At 33.8% G+C, this 23,198-nt stretch overlaps 1 protein-coding gene across 1 annotated transcript in view; it reads left to right on the top strand.

Moving 5' to 3' along the window:
• LOC111050682 (allatostatin-A receptor) overlaps window positions 1–13,527 on the top strand; it is a 383,615-nt gene extending 370,088 nt beyond the window's left edge. Inside the window, exon 5 of the mRNA XM_039434209.1 lies at window positions 11,456–13,527. The gene's annotated coding sequence lies outside the window, so the exon portion shown is untranslated. The remainder of the gene's footprint in view (window positions 1–11,455) is intronic.
• The last annotated feature ends 9,671 nt before the right edge of the window (window positions 13,528–23,198 follow it).

The following is a 23,198-nucleotide window of genomic DNA, read 5'->3' as shown; positions in this document are numbered from 1 at the left end:
ACCCCTCTATAATCAGCATCAATGAATAAAAATCTCTTGCAATCTATATTTTTCTTCCAAGAAAGATCTTTAGCTTGAGATATCTCTTTCGCCAGCCTCTCATCCATTATGCTATCTCCTAATCCATTCTCTCCCTCTTCTCCTCTCTTACTTATCCATGGAGTTCTCCTTCTCTTCTTTATGAGCAGCAAGACAAGAGTTTCAAAGTGGATTTCACGCATGATGTAGCATGTGACTTCCTCCTTTATTCATCGTCTATTATTCATGAATTGTAAACGCCAAGATGGCAGATATCTCTGTCACTCTGTATAAATTACCCTGATTCAGGCCTGGCCCGAAAAATATACCACAGCTTAACTGTAGAGAAGGTGTTACACCTTCATATACCAAAATAATCACGGTTCACTACCATACAACAGTTGAAACCTTTGTTACACCTATATTAGAATAATAAAAACGCTGATGTTTTACAATAAAACAGTCAATATATTGAAATATAACTATAATATAAGTTACTATTACAAACTATTGTGAAAGAGGATGAATGTATGAAAGTAGGAGGAGATTACAGTATAGTCTCAAAAGATGTAATAGCCTACTGATTTATAGACCACTGCAGAATTAGTACTGAATATATTATTGTTTGAATTGATTAGATTTAGGCTAAAAATTGAATTGAAGTCTTTCATTTACAACACAATTTTCTATTATATATTACTTGAATGGGATTTCATGAGCCTGATAGCCTAGTGACATAGAACGAATTTAAGTTGCTTATTCTAGAAAATATGATTCATAGTATTTTTTTCTTGTAAAAATATTTAATATCTAAAAGGAACATATTCAAGCGAAAGCATATGGTGCTTCATTTGAGTTATTCTTGCTCAAAAAAAGTTGAATAGACAAGACAGCTCTTCAAAACTACAACTATCATCAAATATAACATTATTATTTTGCATTACAATTAATCATCTAAGGTTGAAATTAATCTTAATCTTTTATTGTAGTGTTAGTGACTGAAGTTTTCACTGTGGAGTACTTAAGTTAGTCTACATATATACACGTTTGCTCCTTCTGTGTTGTGTTTTGAAGTCTTCAATAAGCCTTGAATGCCTTCAAGAAGACCACATGTTCAATGCACGTGTATTTTAACAGGCATCCCATACAAAACATCTTGAAAGCTTACATTATTAAAGCTCTTGAAAAGGAGCTTAACGTTGAACTTGAGGGTGTTGTCACGCGAATGGTGGCAATTTCCACTGAAGCAAGCAAACAAGAGGCAAATGATTGGAGAAAGGAAGTATAGAACATAAAAGAGAATAGAATATAAAGAGGAAGCTCATCATTGTGGTCGCCATATTTGTTGCGCTCCGAAAATTTGTCAAGTCAGCGTTTCAAGCTCAAGGTGGGCCATTCATTCTTCACGTCCCTTGTTCAAGCTACAAATACCTTCCACCTACCTTATTGAAATTTATTTCCGTACCAGGCATCTTTTTCCTTTCCTACCTTTTTCTTTTCCTTCCTTCTCAGTGTTCTTCTTATACGCCCACTTCATATATTATGCCTACCTTCTCTCCCAAACCTCTTTCAGAAAACTGTTCTCATATTATAATTTTGAAGGAAATCAAAATATCATGGAGGATTAATTGATGAATGCGAAATCAGCGGTTTTTTCTTTTAATTTTTCTTCTCCTTCATCTTCTCTTTCTTCTTCTCCATCCATTTTTTCCCTTTTATATCATTCTACATCTTCCTCAGTAATATTCTTTCCTCTTTCCCATAAACCTCTTTGTACTCATCCACTGCTATTCAAATCAACTTCAATTTCTACCTTCCACTGATTCTCTTCGTCTTCCATTTATTTCTCCCCTTCTCCATTTCCATTATTCTACTCCTCCCTTCATCATCTCTTCGTCTGATTTTTTCGTCTTTTCTTCTTCTCTTTAACTCTTCTATTTTCGATTTTTCATCCACCACCCCAACAGATCTCTCAGTCAGTCCAATCTAAACCACAATTCTCACCTCATTTCATTCCTCGTCTTTCTTTTCTACTTCGATATCCTTCATCTTACTCAACCAATTCTCTTTACACCCTCTATACTCCTCAACAAACTTTTCTTTCTTCTCTTCTTCACTATCTCCTCGGTTAGCATTATAATTTGTGAAAAGACCATTTACTCCTACCTCCTAGCTTCTTCTTCTTAACTATTGTCATTACACCCATTATTAAGGCCTACATCTCATTCTTTTCTCCATCATATTTTACGTTTTCATATTTAATCTCGCCACACGGCATACTGCTCCTACTACCTACTCCTTTTTCAAACTATTCACATTGCACTCAGACACATTTCATTTAACTACAGTCTCTTTCTATTGAATATCTATTAGCATAGCATTCCCTAGGCACCCCCCCCCCCACAAAGACACCCCTCCCACGATTACCACTTATTATTCAAACTATTGTCGTTACATCAATTCAATTTCAAATTATTTACGGTACTTTATATAACTTGATTAAGAAGATATTACTTATTAGATCATTTGATTGTTGTGAAAATTTTTCTATTAATTTTGAATATAGTATTATTTTGTATTTTACTTTTTGTATAACCATTGTCATGTAATTATGTTTTTGGGAACAATAAAGATTTTTATTTTTTTTTTTATTGTATGTTTATCAATTTTATAAATTAATTTATGTATTTTTTAATTTCATTATTCACCTCACTTTACTCATCAATCCATCTTTTCTTTCTCTATCATTTCAACACATAAATACTTTCACCATACTTTCTATTCAAGAAATGAATAATTCTCATTTCAACTAATCTCTATCCCCCTTTCTTCCTCAATCTTTTTCCTCCTTACTTATCACTATTATTCTCCACAAGACACAACAGCTGAACAGCAGTCAGCAGTCCCCGTTATAATGAACCGTCTCTCATGCCGTCTTTTGCTGCCATCAGCAAATTCAATCTACCTCAGTTCAGCACAAAACTAATTTCCAAGACATAACAGCAGCGGCAGCGAAACGAAATTTCAAAAAGGAAGCAGGAATATTATTAATATTATTCATTCAAGCTGTGAGCCGACAGTTCACGACAGTATAGTGACTCCTTCTTTCTCAGACAGATTTCCGTTTTCATATTTCGAATACAAATAATGTAACTGAAACGGAATTTCCATCTCCCCGTGAAATCAACAGACTAGAACGATTTGGATACTGACACTCAGGAATGGAACTGTGAAACGAATAGGTACCAACTTTTAGAGAATTGTTAACACGCTTAATTAACTTCAGTTACTCGTTCCCATCAACATTCAAGAAGCACTGTTGAAACGTCATTAGAAAACGATCACGATAACAAATCAACATTTAGGGAGTAATCTCATTCATCGCATGGATGAAAAGATTTTTGTAATTACTCGAATATCAAACAAACTCAACTCCAATAGCAGCAAGGATTGAATCAACATGCAAAAAACTTCATCAGAGATCCTGCCATAAGGCGTCAATACCCTGAACGCCTGAAGCGAGCTCTTTAGCCTGAAGGATCATTACTATTACCAACGGTACGTTAAAAGTAATGAAACTAAATAAAATATTGAGAAGACATGGTGAATTTTAAGCTTTCACTAATTTCGTCCTTCTTTGGAATTAAGTTTTAACTAGAGATGTGTCGTTTGGTCAAATTTAACGGAACAGTCAGGTAAACAAGGTGATCCGGATCACACTAATTAAAAAGAACCGATCATTTCAGACTCTTTGAGAAGAATCGTTCACCCATCAACTGTTGAGATATTAATTGCATGCGTCATTGCATGCAATTAATAATCCACTCGACAATTGATTTATGACAGTTGATGAATAATAAATTGTATAGTCTGATTTTTACGGTAATATTGGCGTTCGAAGGAAACTCCTTTTCTTTTGTATTATCCTTAAAATACAAAATTTAAAAAAGTCTATATATTATTATATATATTATTATTACTATAGCCTATATTATATTCTTCGACGCAAAATTCAAAAGAGGAACATACCTGTCAAATTTCATGAAAATCTATAGCTGCGTATCGCCGTAAACGCGGAACATATAATCATAAGACACGACATACAGACAGGATTTACTCTGATGGAGAGTATAAAAGGGTGTGGTTTGTAAATAAGCGACGTCTACTGTTCACAGAACTACTAATATTAGTTATAAAAGCTGACAGGTTTAATCGAACGGGTCGCGGCATTGGCAGTGAAATGAACAGTAAAGTGATCCCAACATTCTCAACAACTTCCCATCCTATCTATTTAGATTCAACGAATTATGAATCATCATGAAAGAACTTCGATGGTTCTTAATCATAATGATTCTCCAAAAAAAAGATAGAAGATAAATAATTACATAAATAAATAAAGAAAAAGTTATTCTTAGTTATGCTCATGCTTCCACATTACTGTAGCGAGAGGCAGCACATGAAAATTACGTTTTTAGCAACAAACTGTATGGTCATTGCACTGAAATCTACACTGAATACTCATTACCTATCAAGAAATTATTATTCATGGAAGATATCGATAAAAACTCCACGACATTATTAAAATACCTTGATAAAAGTTGCACCTACGGAATATCGAGTAGGGAAAAGCTTAATGTAGTTGTAGATCAAGCTGCTAGATAGCGGTGGCAACGGTTACTGATACGATGATACGTAGCCAACCTCTACCTCATGATACTGTATCATTCTACACAGACGCTATATTGATACTCAAATTTGAGATTTATTAATTCATAATAATATCTGTCTTTTTAGGAGATAAAATTCACTGCAAACCGAATTTCTTACATAAGGTTATGCTATCCCAATAATTTTAGGTATAATATGGATAATTGAAATATGGTTTGAAATTGAATTCTTCCACTATTAGCCTAGCCTAAATATTTCAAAAATGATTAGGCTATTTGAGTCCCATAATACAAGCGCAATCGAATAATTTCCTATGCAATATAGGCTAACACCATTTCTCCAAATATTCCCGTTGATCATAACTACTGGGACATTTTGGGGGAAGAAGCTGCTTAAAAAAGCTGCAAGAGCATTGTTTAAGGGTATAAATAATTTATTTATTTTCATAATTATTATGTACCACTATAGGCAGGCACACTTTTTATAACAGCAACTTAGATAAACTATAATCAAATAGAGCATTATAAGATACATTGAATTTCTTCATAATAAGAAATATTGTAAAAAGTAACAAAATTGACTAACTTTGAAGATCAATGTAGTTTTGCATGTAGTTTCGTGCAATCTTAATCCCAAGTCCCTACGCTCTATGCACTAGACCACTCAGTTGTCTAGCTCATGATTATCATTGTGACATTCTCTCACCCAGAAGTAGTACAGTATTTTTTTCAGTCAACTTTGGGTGGCTTGATAATGAAACACTGGTTATAAACTATATCATCTCTCATTAAAATTCGATTTCAATCCAAATACTGAGATTCCCTATATTGTAGGCTATTCAACATGGCAAAGAATAGGATCTCACAAAACTGAATCTTCTCAATTCAATTGAATATAATATATAAAGCCGACGACATGTGATTGGTGTGTGGTATACTGGTATGACCAACTACAATTTGTTTCTTATGAACTTTCAATGTTATCCTGTTATAACCTCGAAAAGGACGAAGGAGTGAGTCAATTTATAACCAAGTGATAGATACCCTTGATACATGAAGAGGGGAAACCAGTTTCTCCTTCCACAGTTTGTTGCATGGACAGGGTAGTGCAGAGGAGTAAGCATGCTGCACACAAATTGTATGCTAACACATGAGTAGGGAGAATGTTGTTAGGTAGTGGGAGTGAAGGAGAGAGTATCGGCCCTCTCTGTCTTCGAGTGAGAGTCGCGTTAAAAGTAATATCTCTCCGACTATAGTTGGCCAACGCTCTTGATGTAGAATAGATCCAATAGTATTGTTCAAAATTTGAATTTCATTGGTCGAAGATTTCGACAGTAAATTAAATGGGAGAGGACCTACTTCAAACTGGAGCCACACTACCACTGTCAACAAGAAATATATTTTGTGTCATTTTCTGTATTTTTATTTTTTTAGATTTTCTTTTTGTTTGCTTTCAAGTCTTGAAGATGCTTCTACATAATTATTTAATCTCATTTTTTTTATTTTCATTCCACACGCGTGAAACTTGAAAGCGTAAGATTTATTCGATAGCGATGTGAAGCTTTTTTCAGCCTGTTTTTCTTCTTTCTCTCATTCTCTCTTTTTAAGCCCTTCCTCTCCCTCTATCGCTGATCAATGGGCTTTCCTGTGTCTTGAGTCTGGTTTTCAACGTATCTGCCCATCTTGGAATCTTTTTTGGCCCTTGCAATCCAATACTCTTCTTTCTATCTTACAGCTGGTCTTCAAAGTCAATAAGTTTCTTCCTCAGTACACAATAATCTTTTCAGATCTTTGGTTACATCCAAATATGCTTTGATGTCCAAAATACATATACAAAAACAATTTTACCAGCCGTGACTGGAGAACAGGATTTGAAAAATACAAATCAAAGCTCACGTCATTCTTATCACCTTCCAATCAATCCCTCAGGATTGTATTCAAATAAGTCGAGTTCAGTCTGGTTGTTCTGATTTGCTTCTGTTATAGGTTTCTAGGCAACAAAATCAAACTTGGCTCAAGTTTTTTTCCAAATATGGCACAGATGATTTTCTCTTGATAGGGTATTGTGATCAGTGTTGAAGAATGATCATTATTGTTAATTATTATGGTTGTCCATGTCATAATTGGGGTGTTCATCATTAGGAATAATTCGGAATTCGAAAAAACTCATATTCTTCATTATCAGAATTGTAGGTTCTCTATTATTATTGGTTCGTAATACCTATTTCGATCAATGGAAGACAGGAATAAACTTCATGAAAAGAATATCACCGGATCACAATTTCTGAATAATCTGAGTTGTATTATCTGTACTTTGTGAGAATTCCATTGAAAATGTTGTCTATAATATAATAGTTTTATCATATCCTTATCATTTCATCATTCGATCTTGATTGAAACGATCATCTTTTCATCGCTTATCATTCATGATTATCATCATTCTTCAATCACTGTGTCCATATACAGACGATGAAGATCAAATCGTTTCAACAACTCAATTGTTCATAATTGACTTGATAATAATGAGTACATTGGAGAAATTCCAAGAACTTGAACAAAGTCGAATTAACAAATCCACCCAAAACTATACCTCTTAAAGATCTGTAGACCCTGGCTTTGTGCCATACAACCCATCACATCATAATTTTGATAACTCATCCATACTCACTCAGAGAGACAAGGTCCCAAAATTCGCTCCCCTCTGCTGGTCATAAATCTTATTGCTTTGGACGTGACATGGCAGGAGGGGATTCCCAGGGTGGTGTCAGGAGGGGGTCCACGGAGGGGGGAGGGATTTCCACCGAACAACAAGGCAACCAGAAACCGCATCAAAGACTGTAAAATGATAATACTCCACCATCCTCAATCGTTTACTGTTTGATCCTATTTGTAATGCTCTGCTTAACTTTCTAGCTTTGCCACTGCTGCTGGCTTTAAAGCTTTAAAGCTAAATCCACTCGTGACTTGCCGGTGTAAGGGAGTCTCTCTCCATTATTGGGTTACCTCGGCTAGCTCAGTTCACAGAGAATTATTGAGTCAGCCGAGAAACAAACAGTGCACCACAGATGGATAGAGGGGATTTGGGGTTCTTGTTTCGTGAATATATATCGGTTGTGATCGGATTAATTCCATAAACGAATTACGATGACTAATAAATTGTTGTCTTTGTATACAAAACATATCAAATCTTTGATTGTTATCTTTCGTATACAAAATGTTGGATCATCTATGTTTGAGCAGAGAAAATTGTAACATTGTCAATGTCAACAAAGAGAACAATGTTGTTTTCCTTTAATCTGTGGCTTGACGTTTCAGCACAGGTTAGGAGAAATTTAAATTTTAGCTCCGTCAGAAACTAGACTATAGCATTGCGCACACCACTGTGAATCGTATGACAATGACATCGACGATTTTAACCTTTCAATCACGGATTAAAAACCATCCCGCTCCCATCAAAATCAAGCCGTCAAGAATAGAAGGATATAATTTGAAGTAAATCAGGTGAATCATCCTCAAGATACCAGGTCTAGAGGTTTTGCAAACCCAACTCTTAGGTTTTGTCTGCTGTAGAATGGATCTTATCATATGGGAATGAGATTATTCAATGCACTCCACAATCAAATTGAAGAAATTGAAATTTGAGGCTTGAAAGTTATTAAAAAAATTATGATAGAGTGACAGCATAATTTAATGACAGCAAATGCACTTGTATTTGTATATTATGTATTCAACTGAGAGAGAAATCAATTCAATTGAATTGAAATTCAGTGTATATAATTGATTTAAGCTAGCTGATTTCTCAATAATTGTGCTCAATTGAGCTAGCTAATTTCCTTGAGCGTTTATATCAGTAATGTTAGCCTCTACAAAACTTGCACGTGTTAAATGCTGAAGAAGATATAAATTTTGACATTTTACAAGAATTCTCACATCCTACTAAGAGACTTTCCACATCGGAGATCCACTAAATTCACTTAGTACATTCAGTAGACCACCAGTCCTTGGAGATCTAATCAGCTTCTATAACGAAGCCAAGTGAGGGAATTGATTTATTGGACACTCTTCATCCATTGGGACATATTATTCAAGTCCGCAAACAAGATAATCTCCATCGTTAGGTGATAAGTCTTGCAACGTCTGTTGATACTGTCCCTTGTCTATTGATTTATTGTGTTTTGGGAAGAGTTGGGGGTTCGATTATGATGGGAATTGGTGAACGAAAATAAGAAAATGTAGAAAAGGAAAAGAGGAGAAGATATTCGAAAAGGATGGGAAGATATATTGAGAAGAGAAACGAGAGAATGGAGGAGAGATGGCGAGGAAAAAGAGGAGTAGAGTTGGAAAAGATGGGAGATTTATAACAGACCAGGAAAGAGACATAGAAACATTCTATAGCAAAATTAATTCTGAAAACAAGATAATGAGGGAAAATCGAGTAGATAAGAAATAATTGCCTAGTGGAGGATGTGAAGATTCCTGCTGTAGATTCTTACTGCCTTCACTGTAGAAGGATTACTTTTTTCTGAGGGTGGTGCCCACATGAGCACCATGCTTGTACGTGGGTAATGAGAGATGAATGGACCTACAGTTTTAGATGGGTTCCGAACCACCGGGAAGCGATTTCACAACTCAAGAGTCATATCCACAGGAGTTGACCCAAACGGTGAAATTGAGATACAATTCAATGGATTGAAATTGAGGAGGTGGAGAAGAAAATGGAAGGGAGGCGAAAAGAAAACAGGGAATCAAAACAGACTCGATAGAGATGACAGATAAGATTATAGAGAGGAACATTCTATAATGGAAGATTGTTATGGACAACAAAATAGTTTGATTCAGGTGAGATACGTTGTAAAATAGTTCTGAACAAAGCCAGGAAAACTCCGATATAATATAATGATTGTGGGTCAGGGGAAAAAATAATAAAGTTTGTGAGAGAATGATAAGATATAATATTGTATTCTTATGGAAGTTGAATGATATGATTCTAGTGAAAGATAGGATAAATGCTAAGTTTCGAATAATAAATTGATAATCGCACTATATGACGTAGAATATGTTTTAGGAGAAAGAAGGAAAAGGAGAAACAAAGTGGGGACACAAACGAAGAAGGAAGAAAAAAAAGAAGAAGTAAGAAAAGAAGAGAAGAGAGCATAAATAAGAAGAAGAGAATAAGGCGAATGATTTTTGAGTAAAGAAGAGTCGAAAATTTAATAGAAGATCACTAAATGAGCCAAATATGAATGGTAGAGAACTTAATGAGTAAAATTTTCACTATAAACAAAGATATTGTGGAATTTCTCCATGAGTTCCACATGATTTACTTGAGCCAAACTTAAGTTTCAATGCACTAAATGGAAGGGAGGCATCATCTTCAGTGCTGTTTGTTGGTTGAACTGAGTCACACTAATGAGTGAACTTGGAATCAAACGATTCGAAATTCCCTTGGAATAACATTGTAAGGGACAATGTTAGAATGTTAGAGGAAGAACTATTTGAGGATCATGAAAAACGTGAATTCCAACGAGATAGAGAGAGATTAGATTAGATTAGATTTCTTTATTCATGTATGTTACAATACTTACTGGCTTATACACTAATTTACATTAAAATACATTACATTAGAGAAAGAGAAAAAGAGAGAGAGACAAGAGTAGAATGATGTAGAGAGAACAAGAAAAATCTCTTTTTTTAGGGAATGAAGATGATGATGGTTATGGTGATGATGAACAAGATAAATATTGAATAGGATGAGAATAAATTGGAAGAGTAAGGAGGAATAAATATCACTATGTTTGGGGAAAATAATGTCGTAAGGGAAAATTGGCAAAACGTTTTTATGGACCGTTTCTCTTACAAAGCGTCGATCTTGATTTGTTGAGCCTATCATTTGCTTTATTTGTTTGCGAATGATTCCATAAAGTCAACATCGTATGCACTTTATCTGATTAAGGACATGAAAATAGGGAAACCACCAATAATTTATGAGATATTTCAAATAGTTTTGTTTGTAAAGGGAAGTTTCCGACGAGAAAAGTAGGTAGTTAAATTGTGGTGAAAAACTGATTTTTTTCTCATATCAAGTTTAGTCACTGAGTACAGTACTGATATGAGGAAAAGCAGCAGTTATTATGATAGATTATTGTTGTTTGGACGTTTATTTCCGTTACCAATGTTTTCTTTCACTTTCTATAGTTCCATGTTGTTTTATGTTCTTTTAATGGTTTTAAAATTTCTTGTTTTATACTGTATTTTGTTTATATATGATGATTTCCAACGGTTTCACGTTTCGCCATAAATTTATTTAAATCCCGATTTATCTTTCCAATGGTCTTCTTCTGGTTGCTCCTACTTCTATCAAATTTTAACGCGGTTGAACTCCATCGTCTAACGGAAATAATTCTAGGATAACCAATGAGCGAATCGGATTACACTGCGATGACGTCATTTAATCGCGGTAGAATTTAAAAGACGTAGTACAACCGTATGTACAACCGGGTCTACGTCTTAATACTCCATTAATCAATTCAACAATTCAACAATTCAACAATATTCAACGTCAGCAAGTCAACAATGAATAGCGTATTGTCTTCAATCCTGTCTTATTTCGTCTTCAATATTTATTCATTTATTTATTGAATAGAGCGAACAATACAATAGTCAAAAAAGAAAAACAGACTATTGCTCAAAACGTATTCTATATTCTAATTTTGTTGATAAATCAAACGATCTTATAAAAATATAAGTGTTTTTTTCATTTTCTGTTCCAGGTCCAAATTACCATGAAAGTTGCAATCAAGATGGCTGACAGAAAGAGATGGAGCTTCAACACCTTGGACACATTATTTGTTTTCCTTCAGTAAAATATTTCAATCGAAAAATTTGCAAGACAACCATAAGGTTAATAGTTATTGTTTAGCTGAACATAATTTTGTTTCAGGCAATATCTTAAGGATTACGGTAATTGTATAATTGAAAAACTAGAAGTATTGTTGAAATTGTCAAGTAAATCTACTCTGATTCGAATTTTTGAATTCTCTCTACCAAAAATGGCTTGTATTGAATGGAAGAAGCCCGTATGTTATTGTATACTGCAAAGAACGATATGGTTTAGAAAGTTTATTATTATATATTTCTCTTATTAAAGTGGGCCTAACAGAGCATATGAGCTTGTGTATTGTATTCGAGGTAGAGATCATCAATTTATTACAGTAATTTGAACTCTATAAAAGTCAGAAGTTGAAATAAGCCTAAAAATTCAACAATGGAATGGAATGGAAATATATAAAATAGAAGAGTTGTCATATTTTGGATACTATTAGCCTAAATGATGAGCGAGCGAGTATATCAGGAATTACGAAATCACTTTAACGTTCACATCCAAGTTTCTACAGTAACTTTTTACCTACCCAAAATTTCCAATAATGGCCTATATCAGTTTTAGAAGCTCTATCTCACGAATCATATCAATTCTAGGTAAAAAATGTTTGTCATTAATTTATTTCATCAATTTTAATAAGAAACTAAGCTGAATGCTTGGGTGATAATGAAAACTTTACAATTGAAAAATCCAAAATATAACACATTTAGGTGTCCAAAAACCGAATTTATGAAAATCATATTTGAATCAATGATTTTATAGTTGTAAAAAAGGCATCAAGTCTTAAACACAAAAATATTGAATTAAACGTTGGGATGGAAAAATCTGGACAGGAATCTTTATTTTAATAATGTAACACAGTAGAATTCTACTCAATTAATAATACTGAAGCCAATAAAATCAATTAATCCTACACTGAAAACTCTTGAGCTTAATTGAATCTTTCTAGCTCTCATTTACGCTTCGAAAGTTTCATATCCACTAAGGACTTGTAAACATCAACTATTTTTGTACAAAATCAACTCAAAATCCAATAAAATAAATATTATTCAAGTTTAACTGTAAAAAATTCTGTTTAAGTGTTGTAAATAATGTAAATAGATAATATTCAAACTATATCATCATCTTAAACGAAAACGTTGATATTTTTTTATTTCTATCTACATCAAATTAGACTCTCCCAATGTTCCGTATTGGTTGATTATGTACCTTTATACTGTGTTTACTTAAAAGGAAGTTACCAAGCTGAATGTATATAAAAATTTATGCATATGAATAAATTGTTATCATGAATATGTTTAAATAGAAAATATACTACTATATTACCTGTACTTGTAAAATAGATTTGAAACATTTTTGCATGTTTATTCCGACAAAAAGAGACTATTGAGTTGGTGTATATATAGCTTTCATTATAGAATTTGTAAAATAAATATATTTGATTATTTGCTGTCAAAGTAATATATATATATTCGAAGAGTCATTGTAAATTATTGTGAAATAGTTTATTGTAAGGAAGCATGCTGATTATTTAGTATGTAAAACTGAGTGTTACCGACTTTAGAGATTTTAAGATGATGTATAAATATAGTTCTATTGGATAAATGTAGTGTGTGACAAAGCTAAATCAAATACTGTACTGTATGTACTATCATTCATGAATTTGTGAACTGTTCGCTTCTACACTGAGCAATGTCTTCGATATTGTTGCAGTTATAAGTGGTAGATCTCTAAGCTATACGAATGCTCAACAACCAATCATCGTGAATCGACAATTTTGTCTCCGCCCTCTCCAGCAGCCAATCAGAATCGATATCCGAGCCCCCTTATCTTCTGATTGGTGAGAGGACGGACGACAATGCACGATTCCCCACCCTCCATTCTAGACCTAAGATTTGTGGCTGTATTTTGTTGATTTTCGTAAAAATTTAAAAGTTTAATAAAGTTTCAAATTTATATGTAGATGTTTGTTGGTTATTTACATCCTCGACTTGGGAATATTGAGATAAGTGAGTTTGATCTCACTTAAGTGGTAATCAGGCATACGCAAAGAGACAGGAAGAAATTATCATTCTACTCATCAATTTTTATTATTTAGACGACAATAGAGATCATGAATATTTACTGCCAACCAAATTCGTCAACAATAGTTCCTGCAAGTCTAGAAAAATGAAAAATGATCGAAAAACTTGGGCATGCAGCATCGCAATACAATAGTTCATATCACTATGCTATCATTTAAAGCTACTCACATAAAGAAGATATCTCATGATATAGGGCATTTATGTTCAAAATGTTACTGTCATGTCAAACCGTGTGGAAATAATCATAGTCTAGTGATATGAAGAATTGTTTATTTTATTATTATCGATTACTGTCGACTATTGTCGATTATTACTGTCTTGGCCGGATGAGAATGTATTAACGGCACAGCATGAGATACTACCAGCGTCACATAGCTTCGTGAACATAAACCCTATATCATGAGATATCTTCTTATGTTATATTTTTTCGTGCTATCTTTTCTCTATATTGTACTAATAGGTAAGCTAATTAGACTAGTCAATACAACTAAGGACAGATAATTATTGTCTCAAAATTGTCCCTATTCATCTCTGGATGAATGGGACAATTCATCTGTAATTAGTCCAGTGACTTGAAATGGTAACTTATTCTCCGAAACATTCCGAGAGTCATGTGATTAATCAATAAATTCAACACTGTTCTCAAAGATATTGTTTACTTGTCTTATAATAAAGTGGTATATCTGTAACTGTATCTCTGTGAAACATCTTTATTTTTAAGCATGAATCTAGATAGGCCTATCATCAATAATACATTGATATTTATGATTATATACAACAATTCATTGCCTGAATATGGTAGTTGTCACTTGTATAGTAGGACAGTATGAGGAACTACTTGATCAACGTTGACCAATGATTCATCATTATTTGATAAATAGAGCGGAACGTTGTCAAGTTGTACTTGGATACCACTTCATTCTAAAACAAGTCAACAATATCTTTGAGAACAGTGTTGAATTTATTGATTAATCACATGACTCTCGGAATGTTTCGGAGAATAAGTTACCATTTCCAGTCACTGGACTAATTACAAAGTCTGGATGACTTTTGGATTTAATTTGATACAGACCATGTTTCAAGTGGTCCTTCTCAACTGAGCGTTGCAATAGTGAGTTTCACTTTACACTGTCAGCAATTCCCTTATAACATCAATGCTTCCCATTCAACCAGTCTTCTGACAGTGTGAAGTGAATCTAAGTGTAGGCCCTTGAGTAGATTCGCTCATAATAGAGCCGCCGCAGCAGCAGCAGCAGCAGCAGCAGCAGCAGCAGCAGCAGCAGCATCTTGATATCATCCAAGTTAATCTTATTGTGCACTTCAGACTCATCTGTATTGGTGAGATCCACTTGAAACAGTTAGCATTCCTTTTAGGCTTAATAAGATCAATGCTACCCATTCAAACAATGCTGTAAGTTTAAAGTGAATCCCACTTCAGACTTGGCTGAAGCTGTTATGAAACTTAACAGTGGCTTTAGGCGAGCTCAATTTGATCTGCTTTGAAGGAGTTTATTGGAGAAATAGCTGATAGTCAGTCAATGAGCAGCAAATTAACTGCAGTTCACCCTCTGTTCGGCCAATTATTGACCTCTTAACTGATAATCCAACAAGCAGCAGCCTCAGAATTGGAGTTTGATAATTTATGTAGAGGCTGCTCGACTAATACAAGGCCTGCGTGACTTATATAAAGTCTACTTGATGACTCGTATAAAGCCTACTTGACTTGAAGAAAGCATATTTAACTTGATGAAATCTTACTCGACTTGAGCTATTCAGGTATCACGCCTACTTGACATACAAGGCATACTTGATTCATTCAAGGCCTTGAAAAGAGTTAACTTGACAACTGATGTTTTCCTTTAATAATATTATGCTACAAGAGCAACTTCATTTGTATTAGGGCCGCCCCACTTTGTCTTCAAGTCTATATGAAATTGATTCCAGCGTATCCTAGCGCATTTATTTTAGTACAGCTCATCATTCTCTCTTCATTTTTTGGCACTTCCTTAGCCTGTAGGATCGAACTGCATGTGTATTGTTCTTTACATGCAGTAAGAAAAAAATTGAATTTGAATATTTTTCCCTTTCCTCATCTAATTACCCTCGCTCTCATCGAATCATCTAAAAATGAAATTTCTTTTATTATATATTATTTTTATTTTCAAAAGAAATCACTGAATGGGGTAGAAAAACTAGGGATACTCCTTGTACTATTTTCTCCCAAATTAAGATAATATTTTAAAAGTCCGAAATGAGGTTTTGATTCCACTTCTATGAAATTTAGTCATTCTCCACTCAAACACAACAGAAACTGAGAATTTTTAATTTTCACGGTTGAGAACTGGATAGAAAAACTTACGCTATTGTTTCTCTATGGTAAATAACACTACATGACCTTTATTAAGAGTGTGATCACACTGAGCGCGAGTGCATGCCGAATCATGCATAAGCGAAAAACAACATTTGAAAAGTGCCATTCGTCTATAGCTGCACTTGCTAAACGCAACCAGCAGTTCAAGCTTTCAGTGTGAGTGTTCCTATAGCTCTTTCCAGATTTTGTTTTTCATCTGCACGCTTGGTCATGCAAGCTTACACTTGCTCATAATGCACATTCAATGTGATCACAACACCCTAAGCGAACAGCAACAGCAAACGGACATAACTATGCAGACAGATGAAGAAACAATCAAACGCCTGTATGCAGACGTGAGCAGACATATATGCAGATAGACGCACGGCTGTGTGCGTTGTGATATTCGAACACCTTGGGAAGGATTTTCCCTTTGTCTGACTGCATATAGTGTCCAGTCACTATATACATTGGTGCATGCAATTTATATTGTAGTTCTGATGTTTTAATATAATATTTGGGTACATAAGGGAAGTCCAGAACCAATTTCTTCATGCAAAATTTCCTTGTTCTAGATACAGAGTGGCCCAAAAAATACGTATTTTCGGCTCATTTTCCAGTTTTCAGCTACTTCTGCCTAATATCGTAATCGGACGGGAAAATTTGCTCTCGCCTTTTTTTAGATTATGAAATTCTGAATAGAATGAGATCATTCGGAACTCTCTATCTCCAATGAGTACTGAGTTATGATTTTTTCAAAAATTAGTAAAATTTGGACAAAAATCAATTTTGATCAATTTTAGTTTTTGATCAACAATATCTTCCGATTGTTACCATTTAGATGTATAATTCAAAATCCCTCTGGGCGTAATTTTTGTGCTCTACAATCTAAGATCAGGTAGAGTGCTCTATCTCATATAGATTTCCAGGTACACCTGACAACAATGCTCATTGTATTGTGAAAAACACATAATTTTCAGCTTTAACCATCATCACCAACTACATTGTCCTCACATTGATATTTCGCACAATGACATACGTTCAAGAGATTATGTTCTATTAGAATCACCTGTTAGATCCACTCCATTCCAGTATTTCCTAGTGGAGAGGCGCGCTTAAGGACACCTCAAGGATCAAAATTTCAATCTCTTATAGCTTTTGACACAATGCTCAGATTCCATCGTTCTACAGTTTATTCATCTCGACTCGTCAAGGCGGTCCAAAATCATGCATCATAGTTCAAATTCGGTCGAAAAATGGAAAATATATTATTGATTGTACTTAAGCCCTTATTCCAATACACAAAAAATGGCCAATTTCTCTATTCAAAGCTATGTATCTAGGTAAGGGGATGGTGTTTTACCATGTCTATAGTCCAGGCGCTGGCTTACATTGAGCATACATGAGAGAGGCAGAGAATTTGACTTCGGATTATTGTTAGGGGGTCTTTAGTGTATATGAAACTCGATGTCGTCACGTCCCAGGGTGGTCGACAGCTTGGGGGGAGGGGGGTAAGTTGTAAAAAACGCGCGTTTATAAAATCGCCTGTCCTGCAGTTACTATTCATAGTACAGCTTTTAATTTTTTCTCAATATTATGTACACATAACTGGCTTTCAATGTGGTCCTATACTTTTTTGCGATAAACCGCATAGTTTTTCCGTAAAAAAATAAAATATCTCGAAAAATGTATTTTTTTATTATGGACTTTTTGTTATTTCTCGAATATTCAAGTAATTAGCCGACTTAGAGGAAAAGGCTCCCAATAAACGTTTTAGCCCGTTTCTTGCTGAATCCAATGATATATATAGTTTGGGGGTTACGATCATAGATGCGGCGGTGGGAGGGGGATAAGTAGCACTGTTACGCTGCGGCGCGGTCCTCCCCCATGATTAATGTGCGTAATGGCCTGTCTATCTCATTGCTCCTACTAGTCTATGCATTCAAATTATGTACTTCAGGAACGCTATCTTATGTATTTTCGGTCGCTGAACACGATTTTTCAACTCTCAAGCCTTAATAATTGATAATTCTCATCATAATATACTAATTATGGTCAAAATTACAAACTTCATCTCATTCTGCAAGGAAACTAAGAAATGACTGTTTGAAATAAACGAAACTTGGGTTTCAAGAAATATATTAGGATAGAATACAGTTAATATTTATATATGTTTATGTTCTATTGTTTTTATTTCAAATTAATTTATTGTGATGCGCTGCAGGCTAAATTATATTATTAATTGCACACTGGCCACACTTACTAGATATAGTGGTCAGTTAGTTTCCAAGAAATATTTGTGGAATTTCTTAGTTCTTCATGGTGGAAATGGAATTCATCATTCATTCTTTATCATAATGATTATGTTTAGTATGAAAATGTTAATCTTTCGTGAATCTTCAGTTTGTCGTAGACTTTTGAGAAATTATATCCAATATAATAATAGATATGTGTCAAATCAAAATGAAATGAAAATTTAAATATTCATTCATATTATTTCTAACAGTATTATTATAATAATATTTCACTAACTTTTGATTGATTCATCCATTATGGTATTCCCGTTCAGACTGTTTTGAAATGGTAACAAGTTATTCAGTATCAAAATTTGGGATTCGAATAGTTTTGGGCCATGCCTGCTATTCTTTCCTAAACATATTTATATGATTTGTAATTTTATCCACAAATGAATGAATGAATGTATGTATTCCTGCACGTAGCTAACGTATGGATAATTCCTTTATAGATTCTTGCATGTCACATTAATAAATCTCTGCCACAGATTTACAAATCAAGTCTCGATGGTTTGGAGAGCATATTATTGGAGTGATTCTTTTACTCTGCTGCTTCTAATATGTTAACTATACCTTTATTTGATTTTAGACCATAGACATAAAAATCTATGTCCACCTGTATCACTCCATCTTTATTGAGAATTCTCATAACTCTTCTTATCACAAAGTTTCCATAATCTTGCAGCGTATTGAAGTTTTGAAAAGTGAAGTAGGAGTTGAATTCAGGAGAGCCATGTCATACAATTTCAATTTACAATTACAAAGGCCAAGTGAGATTAAGAGTTTTTTTTTTCAAATATCCATCAGATGTTGACAGAGATTGCGGTTATTGTAGAAATGCATGCTGCACTAAAACTTCAATGCTGAATTATCTTTAAACAGCTACCTAGTAAAAATACAGAGATCAGATCTTTTTGTTCTAGAATTAACTAAGACTAGGATTTTTGTTTGGTTGCATCGTGGAGAATGAAAGAACTTTGTTTCTTTTTATAGGTGAGAATACACTTTTACAATTTGCCACAACTATGTTATTCAGATAAAAATCGTTGGAGACCGAATAACTATTTCTTTCTATACGTTCAAAAGAGAATCACACACTTCTTCACTTGCTTCCAGACCATTGATAACATTATGCAGATTCTGTTGTCCATCAGAGTATTGAAGAAAAATGTTATGTTCTCTTGAGAAGATTATGCTTCTGGAAATCATTCTCATCTCTCATTATTCTTGTTTTACTTCATTATATGACTTTCTTCACAGTCTCCAGTGATATCCATAATGATGTCAACATACTTGAACAGAATATCTTTGATGGAAGATTTATTAATGTAGTAGCAGCCATTTTAGGAAAGCCTTTGAAGAACTAGCAATTCCAATCACTCAGTTTTGGATGATCTAATGAGGGTTTGCTCTAAAGCATGATCGGTTGTCACATTTATTAAATTTTCAAGGTTTCATTTGACAGAGAGTCAATGTATTGACTGTATAGAGTTAATGTTTTCTTATTGGAAATTATTTTTCACTTCTATGGGTATTTTTTATATTTTCTAGATATGACACAGACTTTATAACATAGTTTGTGTGATTGAATGAAAAAATTATGGGATCTTTTCTCGAACAGTTTCTATGTGCAATACCAGAGTCCATCCTTATGAGCATGAATACAATTTAAGATAATTTAAACTATGTTACAATAATCAGTCATAAATATTTCAAGTAGTCATTGAATTTGATTTTAAAAAACTCTACAAATAGCTCCTGACTTCTTTCAAATATACTTTGACAATCTCTCATATTTGAACCGTTCATGAGTCCTTGTAGTTGTTTCATTGAATTGATTGCTTGCTCTCACACCTTAATTATACTGATCTCCCCTCAATAGATTTCCAACATAATTCTCTCCAAATATTTCAAATTCAACAAAGATATCTCTCATTCCACTTTCATTCAAGTACCACCCCAAGATAATCAGTCAAACTCAGTCAGATGAGTAGATGTAAGTTACAGAAATCAGTTGATAAAGCTGCGTTTACACGTAACAAAATGTTAATAACTTAATCTTTATAGATTCTATTAGATTGAACGGAACTTGGCAAACACATATGTCTATCATATGTATGATAAGTTATGTTCAATCTAATAGAATCTATAAAGATTAAGTTATATTAACATCTCCTTAATAACTTTGGTGTAAACTCAGCTTTAGAGTTGTATTTCCTTTGTAATCAAATATTTAGTCATATAACATGGGAGTAATTAGCATTATTTGTGTTTCAACTGTCAATTTATATTAAGAAAATATTTTACTCCTGTTACACGGTGCTCTATATGGGGTAGCCTATATTATTTGTTTAACTTACTCCATTACTTGACTTTCGCAATTCCAAAGTGATCATTGAACTAAATCGAATAATTATTCTCTCTTAATGGAATATCAGTTTTTTATCGATTGAGAAACACATATAGGATTCCTAACAGGATGGTTTATCATTACAATGTAATCATAAATAATGATAATGAGATGAAGTTTGTAATTTTGACCATAATTAGTATATTATGATGAGAATTATCAATTATTAAGGCTTGAGAGTTGAAAAATCGTGTTCAGCGACCGAAAATACATAAGATAGCGTTCCTGAAATACATAATTTGAATGCATAGACTAGTAGGAGCAATGAGATAGACAGGCCATTACGCACATTAATCATGGGGGAGGACCGCGCCGCAGCGTAACAGTGCTACTTATCCCCCTCCCACCGCCGCATCTATGATCGTAACCCCCAAACTATATATATCATTGGATTCAGCAAGAAACGGGCTACAACGTTTATTGGGAGCCTTTTCCTCTAAGTCGGCTAATTACTTGAATATTCGAGAAATAACAAAAAGTCCATAATAAAAAAATACATTTTTCGAGATATTTTATTTTTTTACGGAAAAACTATGCGGTTTATCGCAAAAAAATATAGGACCACATTGAAAGCCAGTTATGTGTACATAATATTGAGAAAAAATTAAAAGCTGTACTATGAATAGTAACTGCAGGACAGGCGATTTTATAAACGCGCGTTTTTTACAACTTACCCCGCTCCCCCTCAAGCTGTCGACCACCCTGGGACGTGACGACATCGAGTTTCATATACACTAAAGACCCCCTAACAATAATCCAAAGTCAAATTCTCTGCCTCTCTCATGTATGCTCAATGTAAGCCAGCGCCTGGACTACTATATTGACTGGACTAATATCTGTCTGCTTCGTTGTGCGTTCTTCTTTAGTCGATTAGGCCCCGATTTGAAGTAAAATTCTTAAGTTTTGTTTACAATATGATTCATTAAATGTCTATAGAACTAAAAATCCAATCCAGAATTTATTGCATTCAATCAATACAATACATACTCAATACAATACATACAATTGAATATCATAACTATTCTTTTATGGCTTGGTACTAGAGCGGTTCAAAATAGTATTAGATCCAGCATCCAGTATTACATACAATATGTTTATTTAAGAAACGAAACTTTTAGGCCTATCAATATGTTTACTATATCAATCATGCATAAAAAAGTCAGGTAGCGGCCACACAGCTTCATAATAACTTTTGTACTTTGGAAGCTTGAAAATACAATCCTGAAAACTATTCAAATCACTAAACATCGTTGACTTCAGAAGCACCTTCAATATCCTCGAAGAAGGAAACATCTTACTCAACGTCACCATTGCATCATCAAACTCCTCGTTTTTCTCAGTCACATCATCTTCCAGTGAAACCTCTAAGATGTCCGTATTTTTGTCGACAAAATTCAAAACGTTCAACATGGATTTCATAAACGTGTCGTAGATTTCCAAAACGTTTATCTTGTCTTGGTTTGTTGGTTCTGTAGTTCTCATTTCCCAGTCTATTTCGAAAAGTTTCAAGCAAATCCAACGATCGTTGCAGCGTTGGCCAATATGAGTTTGCACTGAAACCACTTTCACCGTCACAATTTTGCCCATGAGTGCATCATCGTTCTGCATAAATTTCAAATGCCTCGTCACAATTGAATCGTTGCCTTCCACCACAACCACAAGAAAGCCCTCCTTGTCCAGAATACAAAACCCAGTTAACATTCCTCCATCTTGTATAATTTTCAGCTGAAACTGAACAATTGTTTCAATTTCCAAAACGTACTTCCAGTAGACTCTGTGGTTATTAGATGGTTTGAATTGACACACGTAGATGACTCTGTTCAGAAAGGTTAACTGTTTACGGTTTGTTAAGTTTTGTTGTTTCTTTGAGAACATGGAAGGTAGGTTTGCTAGATCCATATTCAAATATGAAATTCAATTAAACCACTTATTTCGCAGTTTGAAAAAAATAATTACCGATTGAAATATCAATTACCGGTATCAATAGTGAATCAAAGAAGAGGATTCAAAGCAATGAATAAAATACCCAAAAACAAACTAATTGAGAATATTTATTTACGTTTAGCAGATGATTCTATACTTTGAAAAATGTATGTTTTATCAAAGATTAAATTTCTTTAATAACCTTAAAATATTTCATTTTTATGTATACCTACTAGGCCTATTTCATTAAAAAATTTGAATAAATAGACAATTTTAAGATGCGTTTACACCAAAGTTATTAACATATTTTTTTTTCCCCCATCCTTATGGATTCTATTAGATTGACAGACTTGACACACATAAGCACATCATGTATATAAGTTATGATTAATCTAATAGAATTAATAAGAACGGAAAAATAAACATTATGTTGATAAATTTGTTGTTAACGCAGCTTTAATCTTTGACTATAATATATACGGTTTATATAATATTATGGCCGAAGACCTTAATCCAAAGGATCTAGAAAAGCCTAAATTCCTTTCTATTCTAGATTCCTTGGTTTAAAAATA

Source organism: Nilaparvata lugens, chromosome 8, assembly GCF_014356525.2.
Source record: "Nilaparvata lugens isolate BPH chromosome 8, ASM1435652v1, whole genome shotgun sequence".
Taxonomy (NCBI): domain Eukaryota; kingdom Metazoa; phylum Arthropoda; class Insecta; order Hemiptera; family Delphacidae; genus Nilaparvata; species Nilaparvata lugens.
The sequence above is the reverse complement of the archived record's forward strand: the minus strand, read 5'-3'. Positions and strand labels throughout refer to the sequence as shown.